The sequence below is a fragment of the Gorilla gorilla genome, chromosome 1, assembly GCF_029281585.2.
Source record: "Gorilla gorilla gorilla isolate KB3781 chromosome 1, NHGRI_mGorGor1-v2.1_pri, whole genome shotgun sequence".
Classification (NCBI taxonomy): domain Eukaryota; kingdom Metazoa; phylum Chordata; class Mammalia; order Primates; family Hominidae; genus Gorilla; species Gorilla gorilla.
Genome location: NC_073224.2, coordinates 202,171,365 through 202,184,380, shown reverse-complemented (window position 1 = coordinate 202,184,380; position 13,016 = coordinate 202,171,365). Strand labels below are relative to the sequence as shown.

Here is a 13,016-nt window from a genome sequence, read left to right as displayed (position 1 = left end):
TGTGTGTGAGAGCAATCAAGCATCCTAAAACACAGCTAACACGGCTAACATGGTTTCTGCTCCACCCCACAGGGAACCAACCATACAGAAACCATGGTGGGGAGACGTCTCGACGGATGGGCGAAATCTGAATAGGAAGGAAAAATAAAAGTTATTACAAGGGAGAATCAGGCTGAGTGCAGTGGCTCACACCTGTAATCACAACACTTTGGAAGGCAAAGGTGGGAGGATCTCTTGAGCCCAAGAATTCAAGACCAGCCTGGAGAACATGATGAGACCCCATCTTTAAAACAATAAAATAAAACAGAACTGAAGCACAGACCTAAAGGCAGAAATAAACATGGCATGTTTGAGAGACAGTGAAAGGAGACCAATGTAACTTGAATGTCAGGTTCTTTTTTTTTTTTTTCAGGGTCTCAAAAACAATGTTTATTTTAACACATAAAATATACCATCTAGCACCAATGCCTGTAAATACCAGACTTCCATCCGGTTACTACTCTTTGGAACAGGTATGAATAAAGTCCTTGACAGATTATTGTATATGAGCAAATGGCTTCATGATAACATAAAACAGAGACACAGAATAAAAATTCATTTGGTATATACATATAGAACTAAATTTGTAGTTATTCAAAAACCTTTCAGTGTTTCAGGTAAGCAAGTTAATACCAGTATTTTTAAGCCAGATTTTCCTGGAACATATATATAAAGAAAAGTGCATGAGCCACCTATGTGCTTAAGCCTGAAACTGGTCTTTCTATTCTCACTCCATTCTCAAATGAAAAATCTGTAAAGATATCTTTTGTTCCTCCAATCTTCTGATTTGTCTTCTTAGCAACTCATTACAGTGTAATTTACTGATTAAATCACATAGATGTATGGTGGAGGAAAAGAATACAACTTTGGCCAATGTAAGTATACAAGACAATATCTCAGTTCTTTTTAAAATTAAAAGAACATTTAAGTATTAAAGATATTTTAAAAGAAATGAAGTGGCAGATAAACATGATAAACACTGCATAATTATGTACAAAATGAAAACCTTTTAAATTTTGAAGACAAACTAAAATTTACTGGTTTGAATTTAAAACATTATTGTATAATAGTAGATAGTTCTCTTTAGAAATTTATCTCTAGTTTCCTGTAAAAGGTCATGCTGGTTCACTGTTTTTTTGGCAGATTTTGGCCTCACCTCAATACCAATTTTTATTTGAATAACTGATTCCCAACATTTCTTGTAAGCAGGACTTGATGCTGAACTAAGTAACCTAAGCTGGATTCAGGGCCATTGGCAGGCAGGCAGGCAGGCAGGCAGGCAAGCAGGCAGGCATTTTTTGTACTGCAGGCAGCCCATGGTGGTTGTCATCTATACATTGGATCTCTAAAGACGTCCTGGAAAAAGCTGTGGACACAATCTTCCCATGCTGTATTCACATGCTCGGTTCACATCTTTAGTTTACCAGGTTGTCAGAGGCTTGGGTAAGATGACTAAAGGCTTCATGATGAAAATTTCCATTTTTTCTTTCTGATGTATATAATATGAATATCTTCACTTTGGTACTCTTCATCATGTTTTTCCAAAGGAATTTTTTCAAAGTCAAAGTCTAGCTGAAGGAGCTCAAAATATTTTTTCTCAATATCTGGACTTTTTCCCATTCTTCGTTGTTCATAACAACATATAATACAAGGCTCAAATCCACTGATATATTTTAGAGTTTTCAGCAATGGCTCCAAAGACTCTTCATAGTATAGGCAGTCAGCCATCAGTATGTAGACGGGTGGAGGAGGAAAGTCTTCTATTTCTTCCCCCCATTTCAGTACCTTGGCTTGAACAGAACCAGTGACAAGATGCTTGCTCATGTAAGTCTTGCAATTCCTCAAGATCAGTGACTACAACATTAGCCCCGAGGGTAGCGGCCATGCGCCCCACGGCCCCGGTGCCCGAACGCAGCCCCAGCACCAACCGCCGGCTCAGCGTGTGGGCCCAGTCGCCAGAAAACTCAGGTGTTTCCAGGTATTTAGAAAGGACATAGGCAGTGTCCCAAACAATGCAACCCATGCCGCCGGAGCCATACTGCTGTAGTGGTAGCACCGTACCATCTCACTTCTCCAAAATTTGCACAAAGCTCCGCACTGGGTCCTCCAGTGAAGACTCTGGCGTAGTCGCCATCGCTGCCCAGCAACAATAGCTTTTTTTAAATATTATTATTATTATTTTGAGATAGGATCTTACTCTGTTGCCCTCAAACTCCCAGGCTCAAGTGATCCTCCTACCTCAGCCTCCTGAGTAGCTGAGAACTACAGACACGTGTAACCATACCTAGCTAATTTTTAGATTTTTTGTAGAGGCAGGCTCTCAATATGTTGCCTAGGCTGGCCTTGAACCCCTGGCATCAAGCGATCCTCTCACCTTGGCCTCCAAAAGTGCTGGGATTACAGGCATAAGCTACCATGCCCAGGCTCATTTTAAATGTAGGAGGTCATGTTGGATCAGCAGCTGAGAAAGCCCTGCCAAGGTAGCCAGTGGGGTACTACTGTAGGGTGGGTGGGGGAAGAATAGGACAGTGGGCAGGGAGCACTCATTTGTGAGCAGCAGGCAGAATAGATTGACTTTGGGCCTGGGGAAACCCAGGTGTGGTATGATTAAGCTTTGTCTGGTACTCTGGAGACATAGCTGAAAGGTCGCAGAGAAGTAGCCTTAGTAAAATGGAATTATACTAGATGGTTTCTAAGAGCACTGATAGCCTAATATTCTATAATTATATCATTATAAGACTGATATGGTGACAGTGGAAATATACAAAAAGAGAAAGAATGAAAATATTTTGCAAGCATTATCAATATGACTTGGTTACCATTTGCATACTGGGAATTAAAAAGTGCATTGCTGGCTGGGCATGGTGGCTCGTGCTTATAATCCCAGCACTTTGGGAGACCGAGGTGGGCAATCACAAGGTCAGAAGTTCGAGGCCAGCCTGGCCAACATAGTGAAACCCTGTCTCTACTAAAAATACAAAAATTAGCCAGGCATGGTGGCGGGCACCTGTAGTCCCAGCTACTTGGGAGGCTGAGGCAGGAGAATCGCTTGAACCCAGGAGGCGGAGGTTGCAGTGAACCGAGATCGCGCCACTCCACTCCAGCTTGGGCAACAAAGTGAGACTCTGTCTCAAAAAGAAAAAAAAAAAGTGCATTGCTGGACATGGTGGTGTGCACCTGTAATCTCAGCTACTTGGAAGGCTGAGGTGAGAAGATCACTTGAGGCTAGGAGTTTGAGACCCCCAACTAATTAAACAATTTTAAATTAGCCAGGCATAGTAGTGCCACCTGTGATCCCACCTACTGGGGAGGGTGAGGCAGAAGGAATGCTTGAGTCCAGGAGTTCAAGGCTGCAGTGAGCTATGATCCTGCCGCAGCACTTCAGCCTGGGCAACACAGCACGTCTCTCAAACATGCCATGGTTATTTCTGTCTTTAGGTCTGTGCTTCAATTCTGTTTTTTATTTCATCTTTTTAGAGATGGGGTCTCACTATGTAGCCCAGGTTGGTCTTATCTCTAAAAAATAAACATTAAAAAAATGTGCTTCAGAGATTGGGGTGCCCTTGGTTGGGGAGGTAGGTAGTGGAATTGACAGTAAAACATGCAAGTAAAAATTCTAGCAGATGCATGAAGAACACATGAGGCATGCTCCCGTCTCCAGGAAAACGAACTTGCTGTTTCTTCTTCCTGGAACTCACTTCTTCCAAACGTCTGCACGGTTTTCTTCCTCTCTCCCTCAGGCCACCCTCTCAGGGAGGTCTTCCCTGCCCAACCTATTAAACATTGTAAAACTTCCCCAGCCTGGCATTCCCTCTCCCCACCTCCTGCTTTGGGTTTCTCTACAGCACTTGTCATCTGACCATTCTGTTTTGTTTATTAGTTGATCAGTATCCTAATATGAAGACTGTATAGAAAATAGATTCAGAGGAATTTAAATGTTGTGTTGGAGAGTTTAGAAAAAACAGCTAATAAAGATATAGAGCTGGGCACAGTGGTTCACGCCTGTAATCCCAGCACTTTGGGAGGATGAGGCAGGTGGATCACCTGAGGTCAGGAATTTGAGACCAGCCTGGCCAACATGGTGAAACCTGTCACTAATTAAAAATACAAAAATTACCCAGGCATGGTGGTGCACGTCTGTAATCCCAGCTACTCGGGAGGCTGAGGCAAAAGAATCGCTTGAACCCGGGAGGCGGAGGTTGTAGTGAGCCGAGATCGTGCCACTGCACTCCAGCCTGGGTGATACAGCAATACTCCATCTCAAAAAAAAAAAAAAAAAGATACAGGCTGGGTGTGGTGGCTCATGCCTGTAATCCCAACAATTTGGGAGGCCAAGGCAGGCAGATCACCTGAGGTCAGGAGTTCAAGACCAGCCTGACCAACATGGTGAAACCCCATCTCTACTAAAAATACAAAAATTAGCTGGGCGTGGGGGGTGGGGGGCACCTGTAATCCTGGCTACTTGGGAGGCTGAGGCAGGAGAATCACTTGAACTCGGGAGGCAGAGGTTTCAGTCAGCCAAGATCGCACCATTGCACTCCAGCCTGGGTAACAGAGCGAGACTCCATCTCAAAAAAAAAAAACAAAAGATACAACCACATGGGGCAATGAAAAATGAGAATGCGGTGACACACTGTCAGCTCACTGCAACCTCTGCCTCCGGGGCTCAAGCCATTCTCCTGTGTCAGCCTCCTGAGTAGCTGGGATTACAGGTGTGCACCACCACACCCAGCTAATTTTTGTATTTTTTGTAGAGACAGGGTTTCACCATGTTAGCCAGGCTGGTCTCCAACTCCTGACCTCAGGTGATCCACCCGCCTTGGCCTTCCAAAGTGCGGGATTACAGGCGGGAGCCACCACGCCAGGCCCAGCCTATCTATCAATTTCGGCTGCTCTGGGAAAGAGCCTTCTTGGGTGTCCTCCTGCTTCCATTGGGCAGATTGCTCTTCAGGCTTGCTGCACAGGTAGTGCTCTGGGACTCCCCTGAGCTTTTCCTCTGTGTTAGATTTCCTTTTTACTGGATCCCAAGTTCCTCCTCACCTTTTTTATTTACTTCTCTATTATATTTTTTGGTAGCTTCCTGAGAAAGACAGCATAGGAGAAAAAAAATTGAGACCTTGAATACCTAAAAACAATGTCTATTCTAGACCAGTCTGGGCAACATGGTGAAACCCCGTCTCTACCAAAAATAGAAAGATTAGCTAGGCATGGTGATGCGTGCCTGTAGTCCCAGCTACTTGGGCGACTGAGGTGGGAAGATCGCCTGAGCAAGAGAGGCAGAGGTTGCAATGAGCTGAGATTGCACCACTGCACTCCAGCCTGGGCTGGAGTGAGACCCTATCAAAAAAAAAAAAAAAAGTCTATTCTACTCTCATAATTTAAAAAAAGTTTTTTCTTTTTCTTTTTTTCTTTTTTGGAGATGGAATCTCACTCTGTCGCCCAGGCTGGAGTGCAGTGGCACGATCTCAGCTCACTGCAAGCTCCGCCTCCCGGGTTCACGCCATTCTCTTGCCTCAGCCTCCCCGGCAGCTGGGACTACAGGCACATGCCACCGCGCCTGGCTAATTTTTGTATTTTTAGTAGAGGCAGGGTTTCACCGTGTTAGCCAGGATGGTCTCCATCTCCTGACCTCGTGATCCGCCCACCTCGGCCTCCCAAAGTGCTGGGATTACAGGCGTGAGCAACCACGCCCGACCAAAAAAAAAAATTTTTTTTTCATTTTACTTGACTACAAGGTTCAATACACCACCCTCACAATTTTAAAATTAATTGTGGAATCCTAGGTCCAAAATTATTTGCCCTCAGAATTTTGGGAGAAATTGTCCCCGGCCTTCTGCTTTCCTGGGCCATTCTAATTCCAAATCCTTGACTTCTTTTTCTTCGAAAGCTTTTTGGATCTTCTGTTTTCAATGTTCTGAACTTTCATAATGACGAGTACTGTATGGGTCATTTTTTAATTCATTGTTCACTTAGGGGGCTACTGCAATCCAGAACGTCATGTCCCAGGACATTTTATTTTATGAGTTCTTTGGTAATTTCTCATTTCAGTGTTCTGAAAGGTTCCTCAGGGTGGGTTTGTTTTTCTACTTCCTGGGAGATTCCTTGGCTTTATCATCCAAAACTTTCTATTATAATAAAATTTTAAATTTAGGCTCTATTGTTTTAATTTCCAAGAGCTTTTTATTGGTTTCTGACCAATCCTTCCTCCCATGTATATAGCATTCCGGTTTTGTTTCATGAATATGAAAATCTGTTTATTTGGCTAGCTGCATTCTGTTTTCTTCTCATCAACTCTTTCACTCTTACTTTTTTTTTTTCTTTTTGGAGGGTCTCAGTCTGTCACCCAGACTGGAGTGCAGTGGCACTATCATGGCTTACCACAGCCTCAACCTCCTGGGTTCAACCAATCCCCCTGCCTCAGACTCCCAAAGCGCTGGGATTACAGGCATGAGCCACTGCACCAGGCTAGCTCTCACTGTTTCATCCTTTTCTTCCTTCCTTTCTTTCTTTTTTGTTTGTTAGCTTTTTATATCTGGCTTTCATTCAGGGAGCGTTCACTAAATGTCTGAGAATCATTAGTTATTCACGTTTAGAGTGAGGCACTAGAAAGCTGATTGAAAGATCTGAACGCAAGAGGCATGTTTGCTGATTTGTGTGTTTCACTCTGGGTTGATCAGGCAGTAAGCTGACTTTTCAGTATGTGGAGGATTTTCCTCAAGGGTCTCAATGTCAGTTTGTGCAGAACTTTTCCCAAGGGTCTTTCTTTTTCTCCAGGGAGTCACTTGGACTTTTGCTTGGAAGGTTGACTTAAAAAAATTTTTATGGCCGGGTGCAGTAGCTCATCCCTGTAATCCCAGCACTTTGGGAGGCCGAGACTGGTGGATCACTTGAGGTCAGGAGTTTGAGACCAGCCTCGCCAACATAGTGAAACCCCATTTCTACTAAAAACACAAAAATTAGCCAGGCATGGTGGTGTGCGCCTGTAGTCCCAGTTACTTGGGAGGCTGAGGCAGGAGAATTGCTTGAACCTGGGAGGCAGGGGTTATGGTGAGCCGAGGTTACTCCACAGTATTCCAGCCTGGGCGACAGAGTGAGACTCCGTCTCAAAACAAAAAACAAAAAAACCTAGCCAGTCGTGGTGGCCCTCACCTATAATCCCAGCTACTTGAGAGGCTGGGGCATGAGAATTGCTTCAACCTGGCAGGTGGAGGTTAAAGCAAGCCAAGATTATGCCACTGCACTCCAGCCTGAGCGATAGAGCGGGACTCCATCTCAAAAAAAATTTTTTTTAACCTTTAATTTTTAAATTTATTTTAGAGACAAGGTGTCACTATTTTGCTCAGGCTGTCCTCAAACTCCTGGGCTCAAGTATCTCAGCCTCCCGAGTAGCTGGGACTACAGGCATGCACTACCATACCCAGCTCCTGGAAGGCTGACCTATGACTGCCAGTGTTCCTGGGGCTGAGTGATGTAAAGAGCTGGACTTCTTGCCATTTATTGATCCAGACTCGCCTGGATTTCAGGATGGCCTCTCACTCCTCCCTCTCCTGTTGCCTAGTACTCCTGTGTCTGGAGATTCTCTTGTTATACTCTTTCACAGAACAAACCTGTCATCTCCAGCCATAGTGGGGAAAGGGGGCTTTCTCAACACAGCCCTAGTTCTGTAAGGAAGAAGGGGAAAATTGACTCTGAGCAGATGTAGGAGAGACTTTTGGCTGTTTACCCAAATCCCCTTCCTTTTACCCTTCTTTCTGATTTTTTTCACCTCTGAATGGCCTTGGCAAGGGATTTGCTTGGATATGAATAGATGACAAAATTCTGGCCAATCAGAAGTGATGGGAAATCTGCTGAGCGCTCCTAGAAGAGCTTATCTTACTTGTTAAAAGGATTATAAAATAGGGCAATTCCCTTTTCTGCACCTGGATGTTGTCCTGTGGGAATGGAATGCTTGGAACTGCTTCCATCCTTCTTAATCATGAAGGGAAGGCCAAAAAAAAAAAAAAAAAGAATCACAGAGAAGGTGATCTGATGTCACAGTGTCTTTGAACCCTTAGATTAACCATCTCTAGAGCCAGCCTAGTTAAAGACTCCTTAATATGTGGGGTAATAAATACACTATACTCTAAGCCCTAAAGGACCAGTCAAATCAGCATCACCTGGCATCTTCTTAGAAACATAGACTCTTGGCCAGGCACAGTGGCTCTCACCTCTAATCTCAGCACTACAGGAGGCTGAGGCAGGTGGATTGTTTGAGCCCAGGAATTTGAGACTAGCCTGGGCAGCATGGCAAAACCCCATCTCTACCAAAAAAAAAAAAATTAGCCAGGCGTGGTGGTGCACACCTGTAGTCTCAACTACTTGGGAGGCTGAGGTGGGAAGACTGCTTGAGCCCAGGAGGCAAAGGTTGCAGTGAGCTGTGACTGGGCTACTGCACACCAGACTGGGTGATAGAGTGAGACCCTGTCTCAAAAACAAAACAAAAACAAAACAAAACAAACAAACAAATAAAAACAAGTTTCATTCCAGACCTACTGAATCAGGATCTGTATTTTTAACAAGATCCTCAAGGGACTGACATGCTCACTAAAGTTTGAGAAGCACTTTAAGCCATGTTTAGCTGTTTTCCTTCTTATTTGTGGCTGAACACACATTCTAATCGATAGAATGGGTGTAATACATACCTTGAATGCCACGTGTCACATCTCTTTGGCCCACCTTGATTTTAGGAAAAGTTTTTAGGCAGAACTCTTAAAATGTCCCCCACCAAGATTCCTGTCCTCTAGCTATTCAATTAAAAATAATCTAGTTACTGTTGTGAAGGGACTTTGTGGAATGGAATGAAGTTTACTAATTAGTTGACCTTATATTTTATAATTTTTTAAATTAAAAAAATTTTTAGAGATGAGGTCTCATTATGTTACCCAGGCTGGTCTCTAACTTCTGGGCTCAAGCAACCTACCCACCTTGGCCTCCTAAAGTACTGGGACAGGTGTGAGCCATTGTGCCTGGTCTTTTTTTTTTTTTTTTTTTTTGTAACGACAGGGTCTTGCTATATTGCTCAGGCTGGCCTCGAACTCCTGGGCTCAAGTGATCCTCCCATCTCGGCCTCCCAAAGTTCTGGGATTACGGGCATGAACCACCACACTTGGCCAATAATTGACCTTAAACAGAGGAAGTTACCCTGGATTATCTGACGGCATCTAATATATCACATGAGCTCTTAAAACCAGAAGAGGAAGGTATGAGAGAGAGGTAGAAAGGGAGGTCAGAGAGATCCAAAGTGTGAGAAGGACAAGATCTGATGTTGCTGGCTTTGAAGATGGAAGAAGGGGCCTACAAACCAAGAAATGCAGCAGGCCTCTAGAAACTGAAAAAGACCCCCAGATGACAGCCAGCAAGCAAATGGGGGCCTTAGCCCTGCAATTGTATGGAACTGAATTCTGCCATTGAGCTGGATGTAGATCCATTCCTAGAGCCTCCAGAAAGGAGTGTAACCTGCCAACGCCTTAATTTTGGCTTCGTGAGATTCCAACCAGAGAACTCACTAAGCCACACTGTGCCTAGACTTTTGACTTACAGAAATCATGAGACAGTAAACCTTTGTGCTGTTTTAACTGCTAAATTTATAGTAATTTGTTATGACAGCTTAGAAAATGAGTACATCTAGGATGGACGGTTCTGTGCGAGCTTAGTCTTCCTCGCACTGGTGGCATCCCACTTGAATAAATAATGTGTCCATCTCTCTTTATACCTGCCTCAAAACCTTCTCTGATGTCCTGGGAGCCTGCTTGGCAACAGGAGACCAGAAATACAAGGAAGTTAACTCCCCTAGGGAAAATGCTTGACCAGTGGAGGAGGGGGTCAGTAGGTAATTGCTTCAGCCTCACACCTCCTAACTCTGGGAGGCATTTGTACACTTCTGAAAAGACGTGGCAGAATTAAGTCCCCATTATCTATAGCAGCGACATCCTCAGTGCACCATTGGTTTGGCTTTTCTTTTGTTCTTGTCTCATTCTGTTCAATTCCTAACTCTTACTTCCTGAGATTACCTTCCAAATGACCTCCTGCTCCCAAGTACCCTTCTCGGTCTTGTCAGAGATTGATAGGCAATCAATAGTCAGCTCCATCAGCTCACCTTGCTCAGAATAAAAGGGTAACTTACTGGAAGAATGGTCAAGTGTTTCACACCGCAACTAGGCCGCCAGGAAAACTGAAATCAGGACTCCAATAACACTAAGTTTCTCTCTGTCCCTTCCCTCTAATGGCATTATCTTGTTTGTTTGTTTGTTTTTGAGAGGGTCTCACTCGGTCACCCAGGCTGGGGTGCAGTGGTGTGATCACGGCTCACTGCAGCCTTGACCTCTCAGGCTCAAGTGGTCCTCCCACCTCACCCTCCCGAGTAATTGGGAGTACAGGCGTGTGCCACCATGCCTGACTAATATATTTTAATTTTTTGTAGAGATGAGGTCTCATTATGTTACCCAGGCTGATCTCAAAAGCCTGAACTCAAGTCATCCTCCCACCTCAGCCTCCCAAAGTGCTGCGATTACAGGCATGAGCCGCCGCACCCGGCAAATGGCATTATCTTTAAAGAGGATGAAATCTCTCCTGCAGACCAGAGAGTAAAACCCCAAAAAATGACTGGAATTGATGCCCTTTGGGTCAGTATTCATGATTCGTCCAGTGGAAGATGGGAAGCTATCATTGGACCAATTCTGACCACTAGGTCAGAGTACTAGCCCTGGGTCAAACCGTCAAGGCCAGGTGGCAGTGTCAAGGACTCCAGGCATGGCCAACAGGGGACACAATTGTTTCAGGGCATCCCAGAAATAGTGTGATGACTGGGAGCTGGGGAAACCTTCCCACTATTTTTCCAAAACCACCACCACCCATTCCCTGTTCTCTTAGTTCCTCGTTAATGATTCTTTCTGTTTCCTTCTTAGACTCTCTCCTTCCTCTGCCTGTCCCAGAAATGCTGGTGTTCCTGAGAGTGCCGTCCTTACCCGTTTTAGTCTTTCTTTCTTTCTTTCTTTCTTTTTTTGAGACAGAGTCTCGCTCTGTCACCCAGGCTGGAGTGCAGTGGCGTGATCTCGGCTCACTGCAACCTCCACCTCCTGGGTTCAAGTAATTCTCCTGCCTCAGCCTCCCAAGTAGCTGGGACTACAGGCGCCTGCCACCTCACCTGGCTAATTTCTTGTATTTTAGTAGAGACGGTGGTTTCATCGTGTTGCCCAGGCTGGTCGCAAATGCCTGAGCTCAGGCAATCCACCTGCCTTGGCCTCTCAAAGTGCTGGATTACAGGCTTGAGCCACTGCACCCAGCCTCTTCTCACTCTTTCTATTCCCAGAGTCACCTCACTCTTTGGTAGACATGGTATTCTCTCCAACATTTAACCCACTCCACAAATGTAATCTAATCTAGTCATGGTAATTCTATCCCCCTCGGCAATAATTTGTCTGGCATAAAAAGGCCTAAACCAGATTAGACCAATGAGATTCAATGAGATGTTTGTTTAGGACTTCTGGGAAAGAGAAATCAGTCTTACCCTTGCCTGTGGAATGGAAAGAGCAGTCAATAGCCATAGCAGCCATTTTGTGGCATGAGGGGAACTGGCTTTGTATATGAAGTCAGTGGTGGAGAGAGTAGAGCAGTGAGACGGGAACATCTCAGGTTCCTAATGACATTGTTGGATCAGAGAAAATACCCACTCTGCCCTGCCACTGGGCTTCTTGCTTTGCAAGTTGATACACTGGCATATTCCTTAAGCCAGGCTGAATCGGGTATGGGCGACCTGGAGCTGAAGGCATTCCACTTCATTCACATTTACCACCATAAGTTCTCTCAAGCTCACTTTCCTCGGCTGCAGGTCTACCAACACTTCCCAAGCTTCCTGCTCCTCTTCCTGGGTTCCCTACAATTCATTTTACTTAACCAATAAGAACTGGGTGCCCGCCATCATCCCAAGCTCTGTTTTAGACATGCAGACAGGGAATGAAACAAAGTTGCTGTCACTGCGGACCACTGAAGGAGGCATATGATAAACAAAACTATCTTCTGAATAAATGAAGTAATGAATAATGCAGTGTAGGAACTCTATCAATAGCAAGTGAAAAGCTTATTATCTACAGACTATCACACCAGGGGCTGGTACTCACTTAAACGGCACTAGGAAGTGAGTGTCAGATGCTGTTCCGGCAGCCCTTGGCGTCTAACAAGGTAAATAAGACGGGGCCTTGTCCTCTGGAGCCCAGAATCCAGGAAGAAAGGCGCACATGTATTGAGCGCCTGCTTTTGAGGCCCCGTGGAAGTGCTTTATGGGAACCATCTCATTTAAACCTCCCTGACTCTAAGAGGTTCTCCCAGGAGAGACCGCTCCAGACGACACCAGGCCTACAAGCCAAGAAATGCAGCAGGCCTCTAGAAACTGAGAAAGACCCCCAGATGACAGTCAGCAAGCAAATGGGGGCCTTAGCCCTGCAATTGTATGGAACTGAATTCTGTCATTGAGCTGGACGTAGATCCATTCCTAGAGCCTCCAGAAAGGAGTGTAACATGCCAACGCCTTAATTTTGGCTTCGTGAGATTCCAACCAGAGAACTCACTAAGCCACACTGCGACCCGGCAGGCTAGGCAGTGCAGCGAGCTCTGGTGAGTGCGCCCTGACCCGGGGTCCAGGCCCGGTCAGTGTGACCTTGCGCGAGTCACGGTCGTCCTCCGCCCGCCAGGCCCCGGCCGGCGTCTGCAGGGTCCGATTCCTGGGGATTTCCCGACGCCCCTTCCCCCGAGGTTCAGGGGCTGCCTGGGGTGCCGGGGAGGGGGGCCGAGGGATGGGGGACCTGGGGCTAGAAGGGTGGCACTGAGACCCGTAGGGAGGGGGCCAGTGAAGTGAGTAAAGGTGGATCGACGAAGAAGGAAATCCTTGGGGAGAGAACCACCGACGCGTGCTTCTTTCCCCCCCACCCCCCGCCTCCGCCCCC

General features: G+C 45.6%; 1 pseudogene; it reads right to left on the bottom strand.

Annotated features, from left to right (window-relative positions):
* Positions 1-107: 107 nt before the first annotated feature.
* Positions 108-2,194, bottom strand: LOC129525589 (protein N-lysine methyltransferase METTL21D-like; annotated as a pseudogene).
* Between the last annotated feature and the right edge of the window lie 10,822 nt (positions 2,195-13,016).